This window comes from Eurosta solidaginis, chromosome 3 (genome assembly GCF_040869045.1).
Source record: "Eurosta solidaginis isolate ZX-2024a chromosome 3, ASM4086904v1, whole genome shotgun sequence".
Classification (NCBI taxonomy): domain Eukaryota; kingdom Metazoa; phylum Arthropoda; class Insecta; order Diptera; family Tephritidae; genus Eurosta; species Eurosta solidaginis.
The window spans coordinates 56,260,799-56,277,290 of NC_090321.1; positions in this window are offsets into that span (position 1 = coordinate 56,260,799).

Here is a 16,492-nt window from a genome sequence, read left to right on the forward strand (position 1 = left end):
TTTCTTAGTTGTTCCTTGTCCCATTCATCCGTACACGTTATAGTCATTAGCCGGACATCTATAATGTCTTCTTTAGCCTCGGCCTTTGAACAGTGCTTGCATTCCAAACTACATGGCCTTCGTGACATTGCATCGGCATTTCCATGGGTACTACCTTTTCGATGCTCAATGGAAAAGTCATAGCTTTGAAGTCGCTCGATCCACCGTGCCAATTGTCCTTCCGGATTACGGAACTGCAGAAGCCATTTCAATGCTGCGTGATCTGTCCTGACATGGAATCGCTGGCCGTAGAGGTATTTGTGAAAATGTTTAATGCACTCTACCAATGCCAACAGCTCTCTCCGCGTAACACAGTAGTTCCTCTCTGGTTTTCCAATCGAACGGCTGTAATATGCAACTACCTTCTCCTGTCCATCGACCAGTTGTGATAAAACGCCTCCTATAGCATATCCACTTGCATCTGTATCTAGAATAAATGTTGCTCCTGGAATCGGATATGCTAACATTGGGGCAGTGCACAAACGCTCCTTCAATGTTTGGAAAGCCACTTCTTGCTCCTTCTTCCATTCAAAAGCTTTGTTTTTTCTTGTAAGCTCATGGAGGCTATGGGCTACGCTGGAAAAATTTGGTACAAATCGGCGGTAATATGTGCACAGCCCAAGAAAACTTCTCAATTCATGTAGATTCTGTGGTCTTGGCCAATCCTGTACAGCCTCTATTTTTTCGTTCGCAGTGCAGATGCCCTCTGTCGTTACTTTGTGACCCAAATAATTGACTTCCTTTTTAAACAGCGCACACTTTTTGGGACTTAACTTCAGACCAGCGCCAGCTATTCTCTGGAAAACTTCCTCCAAGTTCTTAAGATGTTCATCAAAGTTCTTGCCCAATACGATGATGTCGTCCAGGTACACCAAGCATGTTTTCCAATGTAGTCCTTTCAGTACCTGGTCCATGAGTCTCTCGAAAGTAGCTGGTGCATTACATAGTCCAAAGGGCATTACTGTAAATTGCCAAAGACCATCTCCGACGCTGAAGGCTGTTTTCTCTTTGTCTTCCTCCTTTACCACCACTTGCCAGTAGCCGCTTTTCAAGTCCAGTGTGGAAAACCATTTCGTACCAGAGAGCGAGTCCAGAGTGTCGTCAATTCTTGGCAATGGGTAGCTATCCTTTTTCGTAACGTCATTCAACTTCCGGTAGTCCTCGCAAAACCTCATTTTTCCATCCTTCTTCTTTACAAGTACTACCGGTGAGCTCCAGGGACTAGCTGATGGTTCGATGACGCCGCTGTCGCTCATTTCTTGTATAATTTGACTCACAACTTCCCGCTTCGCCAGTGGAACACTACGTGGAGCTTGACGGATCGGCCTCGCATCTCCAGTGTCAATTTGGTGTTTCACAACGTTGGTGCGGCCTGGTTTAGAACCATCCTGGTCAAATATGTTCGCGTACTTTAGGAGCAGTTGTTTTGCCTTACTCTGATATGCTTTCTCTAGCCCCTGCGTCCATGCCGTGATGTCATTTGAAAGATTAGTATTACTAGCTGAAACGTGTTCCTGGAGCTGTTCACAGTTAATAACTACTTCAGCCTCTTGGCATCTTCCCAAAATAGCTCCTTTAGTCAGTTTGAGTGGTGAATTGAACTCATTGAGTACTCTTACCGGAATACGTCCATCTTGTTTTGTAATAGCCAGGGTTTTTCCTACAAGTATGTTCAGTGCTGATTTGTTTGCTGCTTCGACAACCCACAATTTGTTTATCCCACAATCTCCATCAACCTTTGCCCAGATGACTGCTTCGGATTTTGGTGGTATTCGCTGACTCTCTTCCACCAGCACTCGTTTACTGCTGTAGCCTCTCTCGTAGCCGAAATTAAGTGGTACATCCATGTTCTTATATCGCATCGTCTTGCTTTGCATGTCGATCTTGATGCCCTGGTCGATTAAGAAGTCCACTCCAATTATGATTTCATCAACAATCTCTGCCACTACAAAATTGTGTACTACAGTGACGTTCCCAATTGCAATTTCACATGATACTTCTCCTAGAACCGTGCTGTCTTCTCCAGTGGCTGTACGCAATCTTGCTCCATGCAATGGTGTTATCTTCTTGTTGATTAAATCCGCTCGAATGATGGAATGAGATGCACCCGTATCTACAGTCAGTAAACGCTCCTTTCCATCCACATGTCCTCCGACAGTAAGATTGTTCGATCTTCTTCCAATATGCGAGATAGAGATTATGGGGCATTCAATTGCGGGAGCCAGCTGTCGCCCCTTGCGACTGACTCGATTTAGTTTAACGATTGAGTGGTCAGGGAGATTTGCTCATCACCTTCTGCTCTGCGTTTACGACCACCCACATTGTTGGAGCTATTGGGACCGCTGCTGCAATGTCGTGCAATATGACCTGGGTTGCCGCACTTGAAACATTTAATAACTCCGGCATTTTTATGTTGTGATCCCTTCAGTGCTTCCAAAATTGTGTCTACCCAATCTGGTCTCTCCACTTCCACACGATGAGCTTTGTATGCTGGTTTACTCAATAGTGAGGCCGTTTCCTGGGTCAATGCATGTGACACCGTTTCAGCAAATGTCAGCTTTGGGTTTGCGTATGTAGCTCGCTTCGTTTCAACGTCCCGTATGCCATTTATGAAACTCTGGATTTTTACCCTCTCGGTGTATTCCACGGGTGCGTCCGCATTTGCGAGATGAGCTAACCTTTCAACATCCGAGGCAAACTCCTGCAAAGTCTCATTCGCTCTTTGGTGACGGTTTTGCAACTCAATTTGGAATATCTGTTTCCTATGCTCGCTTCCATAACGTCGTTCTATAGCAGCCATCAATGTTTCATAACTGTTCCGTTCATACTCTGGAATCGTCTGTAAGATTTCCGCTGCAGGCCCTTTCAATGCCACGAACAGTGCAGCAACTTTATCTTCCGCATTCCAGTTGTTCACTGCTGCGGTCTTCTCAAACTGTAACTTGAAGACCTGGAAAGGAACAGAACCGTCAAATGATGGTGTTTTTACCTTTGGATTGCTTGCTGAAATAGCTGGGCGGTTTAGTTGTAACTGCTCCATACGACCTTTTAACGCTTCTATTTCGGCATCAATTTTGTCCTCGAGTTGTAAAATTTTTGCATCCTGCTCTTCCAGTTTCACAAAGAGCTGCGATGATACCTGTTCCGAAATTAGTGCCGACATTTCAGATATACGTGCCTCTTGCGCTTCCAGTTGGGATGCCAAATATGTATTCTGTTCTTCCAATTGTGATGTTATACGGGTTTCCTGCGATTCCATCTTCGATGTTATGCGTGTCTCCTGCGCTTCCAGTTGGGATGCCAGTTGCGACGACATTGATGCTACTGTCGATGTTTGTGCAGATATTGCAGCCAATATCATGTTCAAGTCTGTGCTGGTAACCGTCTGCGATGTTTCGTTTTTCTCTTCAATTTTTGTTGTTGTTTCGTCCCCATCAGGATAAAAGACAAACTCGTCCACATCAATTCCTTGCGACTCCATTACCTCTCGTAGCCGTGCTTGAAGTTCGATCTTATTGCCGGTTGTATTTAATCCACGGTTCTCCAACTCCTTTTTCAGTTGCTGGATCTTCAATTCGCTGAACTTTGCCATGTCCAAGTTGTATTCCCAATCTTCGGAATTTATTCAACAATTCCTCTTCTGACACCAATTGTAACGAATTTACTTGCAAATCCTCTTATTTGCAATCCTCTGCTAAGTTCGAATCACTAAACTGTTGAATAAATAACTCCAATTTGTAGTAATGCAAAATGGCCTTTATTAAAGTACTTCACAATAACACTCAAACTGTGCAACGAATAGCTTGCTTAACCAAACTGATAGCTCAAATGAAACTCCACTAATCAAAATAATACTGGTATTGCTCGCTAGATATCTTCTTAGTCGTAACTGCTGATCAACTCAAATCAAACTGAATTACTTCTTACTCGCCTGCACCGCTTTTATAGTTTACGCTGCATACTTCTAGGCTCTTCGATTTCCAGAAGTTACTAGTTGTTTCGGCTACAAAATCGCCAGCCACAACTACGTGCACAAATTATTGCTCTCTCTTGTGACAACTCAGATAAGGTATATGCATGTGTTTGTAGTTTACAGTCTCCCGCACACACATAAGCGTATAAGTAAATTCATCGGTGTGTGACATCTCATCTCTCGCTGCCTTGTATGTAAATGTTGCTCGTGGGACTGTGTACATATGTGTAGACGCAATTATTGATTCGTTTATGTAGATACATAATGATTGAATTATTGATGTGCATTCACGTCACTGCTTAGATCGGCTTAGAGCTGGCAGCACTCCTTAGTTTTGCTAATATTCGTAACAATATATAGATATAAGCTAGGCTTAGAATAAGCTGTAAGAGAAATAAATAAATAAATAAGATATTGTGATAAAATTTTTGTTTTTGTATACAAATTGTTCTCTTCGAAAATAAGTGATAATTTGATTAATTTCCTCAAAGTTCCAATAACGAGAAGAGATATGTACATACTTTGCAATTTCGAAAGAAATGGTGCTTCATGAGAAAAAATTTGTTGTCTTTTTTCTGTTGCTCTGATCTTGAGAAATAGTAGTCTTCAAATAGGTTTTGTTGTAACTTGCACCCATCAACTAACGGGATAGTGAAAAAATTTTGTATTCTTTTTTTCTTTTAGGTAAAGTTTTAATTTGACTTATTTTTATGAATTATTTGTATTATTTTTACTTAAGTAGTCAATAATCTTTTAACGTTTTTATTTCACTTTTTCTTGATATAGAGTAAAGTTTTAATTTTTGTCACTTATTTATTATGTTTTAATAGTTTCAATACTTGCACTCAGTTCATAGTAAAAACTGAAGTTTTAAATTTTTTGTTTGTCAATGTCTTTTATTAAATTTGTTTTTCTTTAAACAATAAACACATACCACGATGAAAAATTAAACTTTATTTGCACTTTAGCTTTAACATAAATGACTCTTGCCAAATTATGTATTTGTTTTCCTCGTCGCCAGTCATGTATCATAAGTAAAACATGCCTCTTCCATGTCAACTCAAGAAATGTAACTTTATTTTTCAACCGTTACATTCGAACTTAACGCTAATCTTCTTTTCTTTTTACTTATTTAATTTGATCTCTTACATTCTCTTTTCTGTTAGTAACATTTTAGTAACATTGCTTACGCTTAACTTAGCTTAAGGCTAAAGCCCCCATTACTGATACTTAGCATAGACTTGACTTGACTTGGCGTAAACTTGGCAACTTAGCCACGATTATACTCCACTTGGCGCATAAAATCTGGCATCATAATCAGCGTTGAAATTTATTTTTAAATAAATGTCAATTTGTACGACAAAATGTCAAAATGAAATGGAAACAAACAAATGGCATCTCAAAATGTAAACGTCACTTAGAACTTACATAGAAAATCAAAATTCAACAGACTTCTAAGTCAAGTTAAGTTTTGAGTAATCAGTAACATGCAATGTTCATTTAACAGAACTGTATGTGACAGTTCGCAAGCCAAGTCAAGTCTATGCTAAGTATCAGTAATGGAGCCTTAACATGAACTATGTATAACCTATAATTACATATATCACTAGATTCAACGTGGGATGTTCCATTACACACAGTATGCGCGCACTGTGATGGGCACGATAGACGGCTGGCAAGCGTGCCTCAGTTTTAGCGCCGCTATTGATTTTGTATGAGTTTTTATCCTGAAAGAGAGAATAGCAAAATAATTCAAGTGAGAAATTCAGAATAAACAAAAAAGCAGAAAGTAAACAAAGATATACGCACACAAATACATATAAACACCTGTTTGTTCATGTAGAAGGTGTGGGGTGCAAAAAAAAAAAAAACAATTGCGTGGTGTTGAAAAAAAAATTAAATAAAAATTTAAAGCATTTCGTATGCAAGTAAAAAAGGTTACATGAAATACGCTGGAGCTTCTTTGTTATTTGTTGTTGTTTTTTTTTTTTGTTCGCCACGTACCGCACACATTTGTAGGTGTTGAGATATTTACATACTCTTCTCATCAGACACCCGCATCTACTCACACTTAGCGCAACATTGCAATGCCATACGTGGCTGCACGCACACACACTCATGCACACACATCAACTCAGATTGCACAAAAATGCCAGTGTTGCATTTTTAAGGAAAATTCCTGTTAAGCCACAAAAATGTTGGAAAAAGTTTTGGCGAAAAAATTTTAAAATTATTGAAGGACGTAGTGCGGGTAAGTAAGAGAGTGCCGGTTGAGTGCAGTGCGTATCGGAAAGGGAAATGATGTGCCAGAAAAAAAGGTTATGGGGCCAAACGAAAATAAATGAAAGCATTGAAATACTTTTGGGAAACAATGTTGTATTTTTTATAGAACAGTTTGTGTGGGTGAATGGCGTACTAAGCAAAGCCCTTAGAGAGCTGTTGGTATAAAAATTTAGCAAAGCTTTGCGAAAAGCGCGAAAGTGGGTAGGCTAATAGCAAACAAACTTAATTTTTTTTTTCAGTTTATATTTTGTGTAAGTAAAAGCAAATAGATGACAATGAATGCGAAACACGAGATATGTGTGAGCTGAAAATCCCACTAAAATAATTTTGCATAATGTGTGAGAATATGAAAAGGATTTATGTATAGACTGCGCTGAATTATGCTGGATGATTTTGATATAAGTTAGAATTTGTTGAAATCCGTGAAAATGTGCAATACTTTTCATCTGTGTAGGAAAAAGCACTTGAAGACACAATTTTCACCGCTGAATAGCTTTAAGCAGCGCTGAATTTCATCAAAGATGTATGTAGCTGCTTAGATATGTAAAAATCAATAATATCAAAGCGCAATTTATGTACTAAGATAGTTGGGAAATATCAAAAGACAAAACGAACTTTTATTCAGTGCGCTGAATTATGCTGTCTGAGTTTTAGAAATGCGGAAATAAGTTGAAGTGCCCAAAAGTATGCAACACTTTTCAACTGTGTTAAGAAAAGTCATACTGAATACACATTTTCACCGCTGAATAGCATTCAGCACCGCTGAGTTTGCGCAAAAATGTATGTGGTAGCTTATGTTTGAAAAAAATTGGCATACCAAAGCGCATTTTGTACAACAAGATAGTTATAAATTATTAAAAAGGAAAACAAGCTTTTTTTAGTGCTTAATGATTTTGAAGTATTTTACATTTTGTTGAAAATAGCCAATAGGTTTTCTCTATATTGACAAAAGTCACGCTGAATATACATTTCCACCGCTGAGTAACTTTTACCAGCGCTGAATTAAAAATTTATGTAGCAACATATGTAAAAATCTTGCACATCAAAGCGCGTTTTAAATACTTGAGCAGCAAATATCATTAGGAAACAATTACTTAGACTTTCGTTTTATATTGAAAAAAAAACTCAAAATAGTGGAGCTAAAATAAGCTAAATTAGCATTTAATCAGATAAACTGTTAAAAATTTGTGATTTGTACTTATTAAAGTAGTACTCGAATGAAAAAAATCAGCGCTGAATTAAAACTATTCATAAGGTCAAGAATAGAATAAATTTTTTAAATCAAGGTATAAGATAAGTAAAAGCAGAGGTGATGAAAGAACAAGCTACTAAATAAAATTCTGTAATATGGGACCCTATATAAGGCGCGCAATCGTGCTGGCAGTACTAAAATAAGGTACCATTATTTGCTGTAAACGCAAAAATGTTTAATGATTCATATGTGTGGAAAAAACTGCATGCTGAATATAAGTTTCTTGCGCTGAATAGTGATTAGGTGCGTGGAACTTTCCTAAAAATTTACAAAATAGGCAAATATAAAAGTAAGGAACACCATAGCGCCTTTTCTGCTAAACTTGTACTATTTTACAAAGTAAATATCGATAAATCAATTGATCTGAATAAGGCCATTATTACTTAAAGAGTCTATTAATATTGCTCTTTGAAAGGCTGAGTGATGCTGCAGGAAACATCCTTGCGCTGAATAGTTCATTTGATTTAATTTTATAAGCTAAAATAACAATATGAATTTGAGCTTATTTTTTTGCAATAAGCGCAAATATGTGCCAATATTTACACGTGTTGCGATAATTTCGGGCTGAATATATATTACTTGCGCTGATAAGCTGGTGCATGCGTACATATTTTTAGGAATTTATAAAAATACATATTCTAATTAATAATGTATATGTAAATATATAAAATGGGAAACTCTGAACTACTTTTATACTAAAATGGCATTGTTTAGTGAGGTAACAATAAACAAGATACATGTATGTATTTCTATTTAATGAAATAGAAACGCTGAACTGAATCGAACTGAATTGAGTTAAACATTATTTTTATTGAGTTAGTGAATTTTTCAGATTTAAGTTATGCTCAAGGAAAAGTACTTGCGCTGAAATGTGCTGAACTTACTTACTTAATTGGCACTAAACCGTTCAAACGGTTATGGCAGTCACGCAAGTAGCTTCTTTGTTGGGATAACTGGCGCCAATTGCTCACACCAAGTCAACTGATTCTTTTTCCACCTGGTCTTTCCAGCGGAGTGGGCGCCCTCTTCCTCTGCTGATATAGGCGTGTTCCGATAAAAAAAATCTTTCTTAGCCAGATCATCATCTTCCATTCGCCGAACTTAATAAATTTTATTTACAATCAAAAAAATCTGAAAGAGGTAATTTTTTATTGTATTGAGTTATGTACTTAGTACAGCTATTCATTACGCTGATATATTAAAAAGTTTGAGAACTGCGCTGAATTACGTTAAGTTCGTTTGAATTCAACAAAAATTTTATTGTTTTGCAATATTAACTACTGCTGAATGCAATCTATTCGCGCTGAATGCAAATTTCACGTGCTGAATTTGGTGAGATGCGCTGAATTGGGGTAAGCTAACCTGAATTAAAAATACAATAATAATTTTCCTACATTTGGTGCTTCTGAATGCAAGATCTTCTCGCTGAATTCAGAATCCCGAGCAGAATTTAAAGAAAATAGTACGATTGATAAAATCATAAGTAGAAACATTTTGTTTGCTGAATTTCTGTACTAGTTGCAATGCGCTGAATTGATTGATATTCTATAGAAATATAATTTAGTATGGGTGTTACATTCACTTCATATGAATGAAAGATGTGCCTACTGAATATGGTAAATATGGATATAACCATATCAAGATTTTAAAATATGTCAGGTTAGAGACTCACACAGTGCTCGTTGGTTAGCTAAGCGAGCTTAGAAAGCATGATTAGAAAATCACCCATTTAAGGGTTTACGCTTTATTTGGTAATAAATATTAAAAATGTTAGCTGAATTGCGCTAAGTTAAATATTTTAAAGACAAAGATTAACAAAAATTTAAAATTTGTTCATTTTAATTTTTTTGCGTCCACTTTTCAACTGCTGATTGCATTAATTCAAGCTGAATTCAGGAAAAATATTTTCAAAAACCAACTACAAAACATATTACATCCTTTTTTATTGCAAATTTTTAACAAAATCTTTCACAAAATGTCCTAAATCAATTTGTGCTGAATTAAGCAGAGCACACTTAAAATAGCGCTGAGTAAAATAAAAAAGCAATCAAGACATTTTATTCGGATTTAATTATCTGTATGAAAATGCCAATTTCGTTTATTTAAGAGAAAATAAAACAAGAAAATTGGCAAAACAAATTAGATTATCAAGCTTTCACAGAGAAAATTACTCACTCAACTGTAAGAAACTAAAACTTTCATTACAATGCACACGTAAGCAATTAAATTGATCCATCATTAAATTTAAATGCATCCAACTTTAAATTTATTGGCAAATCACTGCTGAAGGTTATCCTCGAATGGCTTGTTTTGTTTTTGTTTTTGCTTATAAAGGCTGTTGATGAAAACAGCCATGGGAAATAGCTGAAGTTACCACAACGAAATTTCATTAGGTAAATTAACCGAAATACAACCACATCAACCCAAGCTAGCAATGTGCGAAGCGAAACAAACGCTCTAATCTATTTGAGTCAAAGGCGTATGAGAAATGAATGTGAGTGGGTAGAGAATGTGGAGTGTATAGAGTTGTATGCGTCAGTGTGAGACATGCGAGAAGTATTGCAAGTGTGAGAAGCAAAATGGATTGTGGGGATGAAGTACGAGAAAGTATGTATCTATCTATGTATGTATGTATTTTTCTTTGGAGAGAGTGTGAAGAGAGTAATTACAGTGGATATGTAGTGAGTTGAGTTAAAGTGCAAAATGACTCGTTTTAGTTTAAAAAACAAGCTGGATAATTAATGCAAGTAAATAGAATAATTATTACAAGAGAGAGTGAGTTCGAATGATTAGTTAGTACTGGGCTGAGTAGACTGCTGAATTGAGCTGAATTAGTTCTATTTGCTGAATTTAGACAGAATTTAAGTAAAATTATATAAAATAAGTTGCTAATCATACAAATACTGCAATGAATGATGCAGAATAGTAGCTGCATTATTAATTAAAAATTTTTTTTTAATAAAGCGATTAAAATACAGCAATACTGCAAATCCTCTTATTTGCATCCTTCTGCTAAGTTCGAATCACTAAACTGTTGAACAAATAACTCCAATATTGAATAATGCAACATGGCCTTTATTCAAGTTCTTTCAAAATAACACTTCTATTGCTCGACAGATAGCGTGCTTAATCGAAACTGATTGTAGCGCCTCTACTGCTGATGCCTTTTATACTCTTTGATTTCCTCGTTGCATCTTCTAGGCGCTTCTGTTCTAGAATCTACTAGTTGGTTATCTGCTATAATTATAACAACATATGTACATACGTGTATAACTCTCATATGCGCGTGTGTTTGTGAGCGACACTTCCACAATTATAATTGCATATCCCAGATAAGATATCTGCATGTGTTTGTGCTTTGCTTCTCCGCTGCCTGTACGTACATATATGTAGACAAATTGATTGAATTGTTAATATGCGTACAGTCACACTACATCGTTGATCCGTTTTACAACTTTGTATGGGCCTTCCCAATTACACTGAAATTTCGGGGACAAACCTTTATTTCGCTGTGGGTTGTATAACAGCACCAAATCTCTCTCCTGAAATCCTTTGGAATTAATTGCTTTATCGTACCTTGCTTTCATCTTCTCACTCATAATCTTTGCTCGTTGCCTTACCAGATCGTGTATCTCTCTCAGCTCTTCTTCCAAGACACCAGTGGATTTCTTGACATTTCTCTCCGCATCGGCATCTATCCCAAACTTTAAATCAGCTGGCAGTCGAAGGTCATTGCCAAAAATTACTTTTGCACGGCTTTGGCTCGTTGTCTCATGCACTGCTGATCGGTAAGCCATCAAGAATAATGGTAGGCGGCTATCCCACTTCTTATGGTACTTGTCTACTTCTTTCCTTAAATGCTCCTCCAAGGTTCTATTGAAACGTTCCACCATACCATCGGACTGAGGATGCAATGCAGTTGTCCGTGTTTTTCGAATGCCCAATGATTTACAAATTTCCTGGAACACAGCTCATTCGAAATTCCTGCCTTGGTCAGAATGTAACTCCATTGGTACACCATACCTTGCAACCCAATTGTTTATAAACACTTCTGCTACTGTTTCCGCTTCTTTATTTGGGATTGTGTATACCTCCGGCCATTTGCTGAAATAATCCATAACCACCAGTACATATTTGTTTCCGTAGTCGCTTGTAGGAAATGGACCTTCGACATCCATATCGATCCTTTCAAATGGCGCACCTGAGTTATATTGCTTCATCTGGCCATGACTTCGGGTTTTTGGCAGTTTCGCTCTGCTGCAAACTTCGCAGTCCGCAATCCACTCAGTGACCGACTGACGGCAACCAACCCAATAGAATCTCTGTTTAATCTTCTCGAGCGTCATCGTGATTCCAAGATGACCTCCGCTTGGACCATTATGCAGCTCGCTGAGCACGTCAGGAATCCTCTTTCTGGGAACAACTATCAGTTTCTTCTTGCGTTGACCATCCTCACTCTCCCATACTTGATGCTAGCAACCGGATATCAACTCTAAACTGTTCCACTGTGCCCAATATGACTTCGCAATGGGACTCTTTGCTGACATCTCCTCTCTATTTGTCCTTTTGTTTCGTTCGAGCCCTTGCATAACATGTGGCAGATATGTATCTTCTAGCCGACACTTCCTTAGTTGTTCCTTGTCCCAATCATCCGCACACGTTATGGTCATTAGCCGGACATCTATAATGTTTTCTTTAGCCTCGGCCTTTGAACAGTGCTTGCATTCCAAACTACATGGTCTTCGTGACATTGCATCGGCATTCCCATGGGTACTACCTTTCCGATGCTCAATCGAAAAGTCATAGCTTTGTAGCCGCTCCATCCACCGTACCAATTGTCCTTCTGGATTGCGGAACTGCAGAAGCCATTTCAACGCTGCGTGATCTGTGCTGACGCGGAATCGCTGGCCGTATAGGTATTTGTGGAAATGATTAATGCACTCTACCAATGCCAACAGCTCTCTCCGCGTAACGCAGTAGTTCCTCTCTGGTTTGTCAATCGAACGTCTGTAATATGCAACTACCTTCTCCTGTCCATCGACCAGTTGTGATAAAACGCCTCCTATAGCATATCCACTCGCATCTGTATCTAGAATAAATGTTGCTCCTGGAATCGGATATGCTAACATTTGGGCAGTGCACAAACGCTCCTTCAATGTTTGGAAAGCCACTTCTTGCTCCTTATTCCATTCAAAAGCTTTATTTTTTCTTGTAAGCTCATGTAGGCTATGGGCTACGATGGAAAAGTTTGGTACAAATCGCCGATAATATGTGCACAGCCCAAGGAAACTTCTTAATTCATGCAAGTTCTGTGGTCTTGGCCAATCCTTTACTGCTTCTATCTTTTCATTCGCTGTACGGATACCTTCTGTCGTTACCTTGTGACCCAAATAATTTACTTCCTTTTTAAACAGCGCACACTTCTTGTGACTTAGTTTCAGACCAGCGCCAGCTATTCTCTGGAAAACTTCCTCCAAGTTTTTAAGATGTTCATCGAAGTTCTTGCCCAATACGATGATGTCGTCCAGGTATACCAAGCATGTTTTCCAATACAATCCTTTCAATACCTGATCCATGAGTCTCTCAAAAGTAGCTGGTGCATTGAAAAGTCCAAAAGGCATTACTGTAAATTGCCAAAGACCATCTCCGACGCTGAAGGCTGTTTTTTCTTTGTCTTCCTCCTTCACCTCCACTTGCCAGTAGCCACTTTTCAAGTCCTGTGTGGAAAACCATTTCGTACCAGAGGGCGAGTCCAGAGTGTCGTCAATTCTTGGCTATGGGTAGCTATCCTTTTTCGTGACGTCGTTCAACTTGCGGTAGTCCACGCAAAACCTCATTTTCCCATCCTTCTTCTTCACAAGTACCACATGTGAGCTCCATGGACTAGTTGATGGTTCGGTGACGCCGCTGTCGCTAATTTCTTGTACGATTTGACTTACAACTTCCCGTTTTGCCAGTGGAACACTACGAGGAGCTTGACGTATCGGCCTCGCGTCTCCAGTGTCAATTTGATGTTTCAAAACATTGGGGTGCTGCCTGGTTTGGAACCATCCTGGTCAAATATGTTTGCGTACTTTAGGAGCAGTTGCTTTTCCTCACTCTGACAATCTTCCTCTAACCCCTCCGCCCATGCCGTGATGTCATTTGAAAGATCAGTATTACTACATGAAACGTGTTCCTGGAGCTGTTCACAGTTAATAACCATTTCAGCCTCTTGGCATCTTCCCAAAATAGCTCCTTTGGTCAGTTTGATTGGTGACTTGAACTCATTTAGTACTCTTACCGGAATACGTCCATCTTGTTTTGTCACAGCCAGGGTTTTTCCTACAAGTACGTTCGTTGTTGATCTGTTTGCTGCCTCGACAACCCACAATTTGTTTGTCCCACAATCTCCGTCAACATTTGCCCAGATGACTGCTCCTGTTTTTCCTGGTATTTACTGACTTTCTTCCACCAGCACTCGTTTACTGCTGTAGCCTTTCTCGTAGCCGAAATTAAGTGGCACATCCATGTTCTTATATCGCATCGTCTTGCTTTGCATGTCGATCCTGATGCCTTGGTCGATTAAGAAGTCCACTCCAATTATAATTTCATCAACAATCTATGCCACTATAAAATTGTGTACTACCGTGACGTTCCCAATTGCGACTTCACATGATACTTCTCCTAGAACCGTTGTGTCTTCTCTAGTGGCTGTACGCAATCTTGCTCCATGCAATCGTCTTATTATCTTGTTGAATAAATCCGCTCGAATGATGGAATGAGATGCACCCATATCTACAGTCAGTAAACGTTCCTTTCCATCCACATGTCCTCCGACAATAAGATTGTTTGACCTTCTTCAAATTTGTGAGGTAGAGATTATGGGGCATTCAATTGAGGGAGCCAGCTGTCGCCCCATGCGGCTGACTCGCTTTAGTTTAACGATTGAGGGGACTTGGAGATTTGCTAATCTCCTTCAGCTCTGCGTTTACGGCCATCCAGATTGTTGTAGCTATTGGGACCGGTGCTGCAATGTCGTGCAATATGACCTGGGTTGCCGCACTTGAAACATTTAATAACTCCGGCCTTTTTCTGTTGTGATCCCTTCAGTGCTTCCAAAATTGTGTCTACCCAATCTGGTCTTTCCACTTCCACACGATGGGCTTTGTATGCTGGTTTACTCAATCGTGAGGCGGTTTCCTGAGCCAATGCATGTGATACCGTTTCTGCAAATGTTGGCTTTGGGTTTGCGTATGTGGCTCGCTTCGTTTCGACGTTCCGTATGCCATTTATAAAGCTCTGAATTTTTACCCTTTCGGTGTATTCCACGGGTGCATCGGCATTGGCCAAATGTGCAATCCTTTCGACATCTGACGGAAACTCCTGCAAAGTCTCATTAGCTTTTTGGTAGCGGTTTTGCAACTCTATTTGGTGTATCTGCTTCCTGTGTTCGCTTTCGCATCGCCTCTCTAGAGCGCTCATCAATGTTTCGTAGTTGTTACGCTCTCCCTCGGGAATAGTCTGTAGGATTTCAGCAGCAGATCCTTTCAGTGCCACGAATAGTACAGCAACTTTATCTTCAGCACTCCTGTTGTTCACTGCTGCGGTCTTCTCAAACTGAATCTCAAATACCTGGAAAGGAACAGAGCCGTCATAAGATGGAGTTTTTACCTTCGTATTGCTTGCTGGGCGATTTAGTTGCAACTCCTGTATACGACCTCTCAAAGTATCTACCTCGGCCTCGATTTTTTCCTCAAACTGCGTTATTTTCTCATCCATGCGCGCTTCGAGTTTTGATGATATACGCGCCTCTTGCGCATCGATTTGTACTGTTATGCGTGTCTCTTGTTCTTTCAGTTGTGCTTCCATCTTTGATGTAATCTGTGTCGACATTTCTGAAATACGCGTTTCTTTTGCTTCAATCTTCGATGTTATGCGTGTCTCCTGCGATTCCAGTTGAGATGCCATATATGTTTTCTGTTCTTCCAGTTGAGTTTCCATCTTGGATGTTATGCGTGTCTCTTGTGATTGCAGTTGAGATGACATTTGTGACGACATTTCTGAAATGCGTGCCTCCTGTGCTTCCATCTTGGATGCTAAACGTGTCTCCTGCGATTCCAGCTGACATGCCCATGTCGATGTTTGTTATTGCAGCCAATATCATGTTCAAGTCTGTGTTCGTAACTGTCTGCGATGTTTCGTTTTTCTCTTCAATTTTTGTTGTTGTCTCGTCGACATCAAGATGAAAGACATTCTCTTCCACGTTAATTCCTTCTGCTTCCATTGCCTCTCCAAGTCGTGCCTGAAGTTCGAGTTTAATGCCGGCTGTATTCAATCCGCGGCTCTCCAACTCCTTCTTCAGTTGCTGGATCTTCAATTCACTGAACTTTTCCATGTCCTTGTTGTCCTCTAGAATTTATTCAACAATTCCTCTTCTGACACAAATTGTAACGAATTTACTGCAAATCCTCTTATTTGAAACCTTCTGCTAAGTTCGAATCACTAAACTGTTGAATAAATAACTCCAATATTGAATAATGCAATATGGCCTTTATTCAAATACTTTCAAATTAACACTTCTATTGCTCGACAGATAGCGTGCTTAATCGAAACTGATTGTAGCGCCTCTACTGTTGATGCCTTTTATACTCTTTGATTTCCTCGTTGCATCTTCCAGACGCTTCTGTTCTAGAATCTACTAGTTGGATATCTGCTATAATTATAATTACAGATGTACGTGTATAGCTCTCATATGTGCGTGTGTTTGTGAGCAAAACTTCAACAATTATAATTGCATATCTCAGATAAGATATCTGCATGTGTTTGTGCGTTGCTTCCCCGCTGCGTGTACGTACAAATGTGTAGACATAACGATTGAATTATTGATGTGCGTATAATCATATGAATAAGGATCATTGGCTTTAAATTAAACTGAACCTGTGACATATGCCATTTGTTCTCAT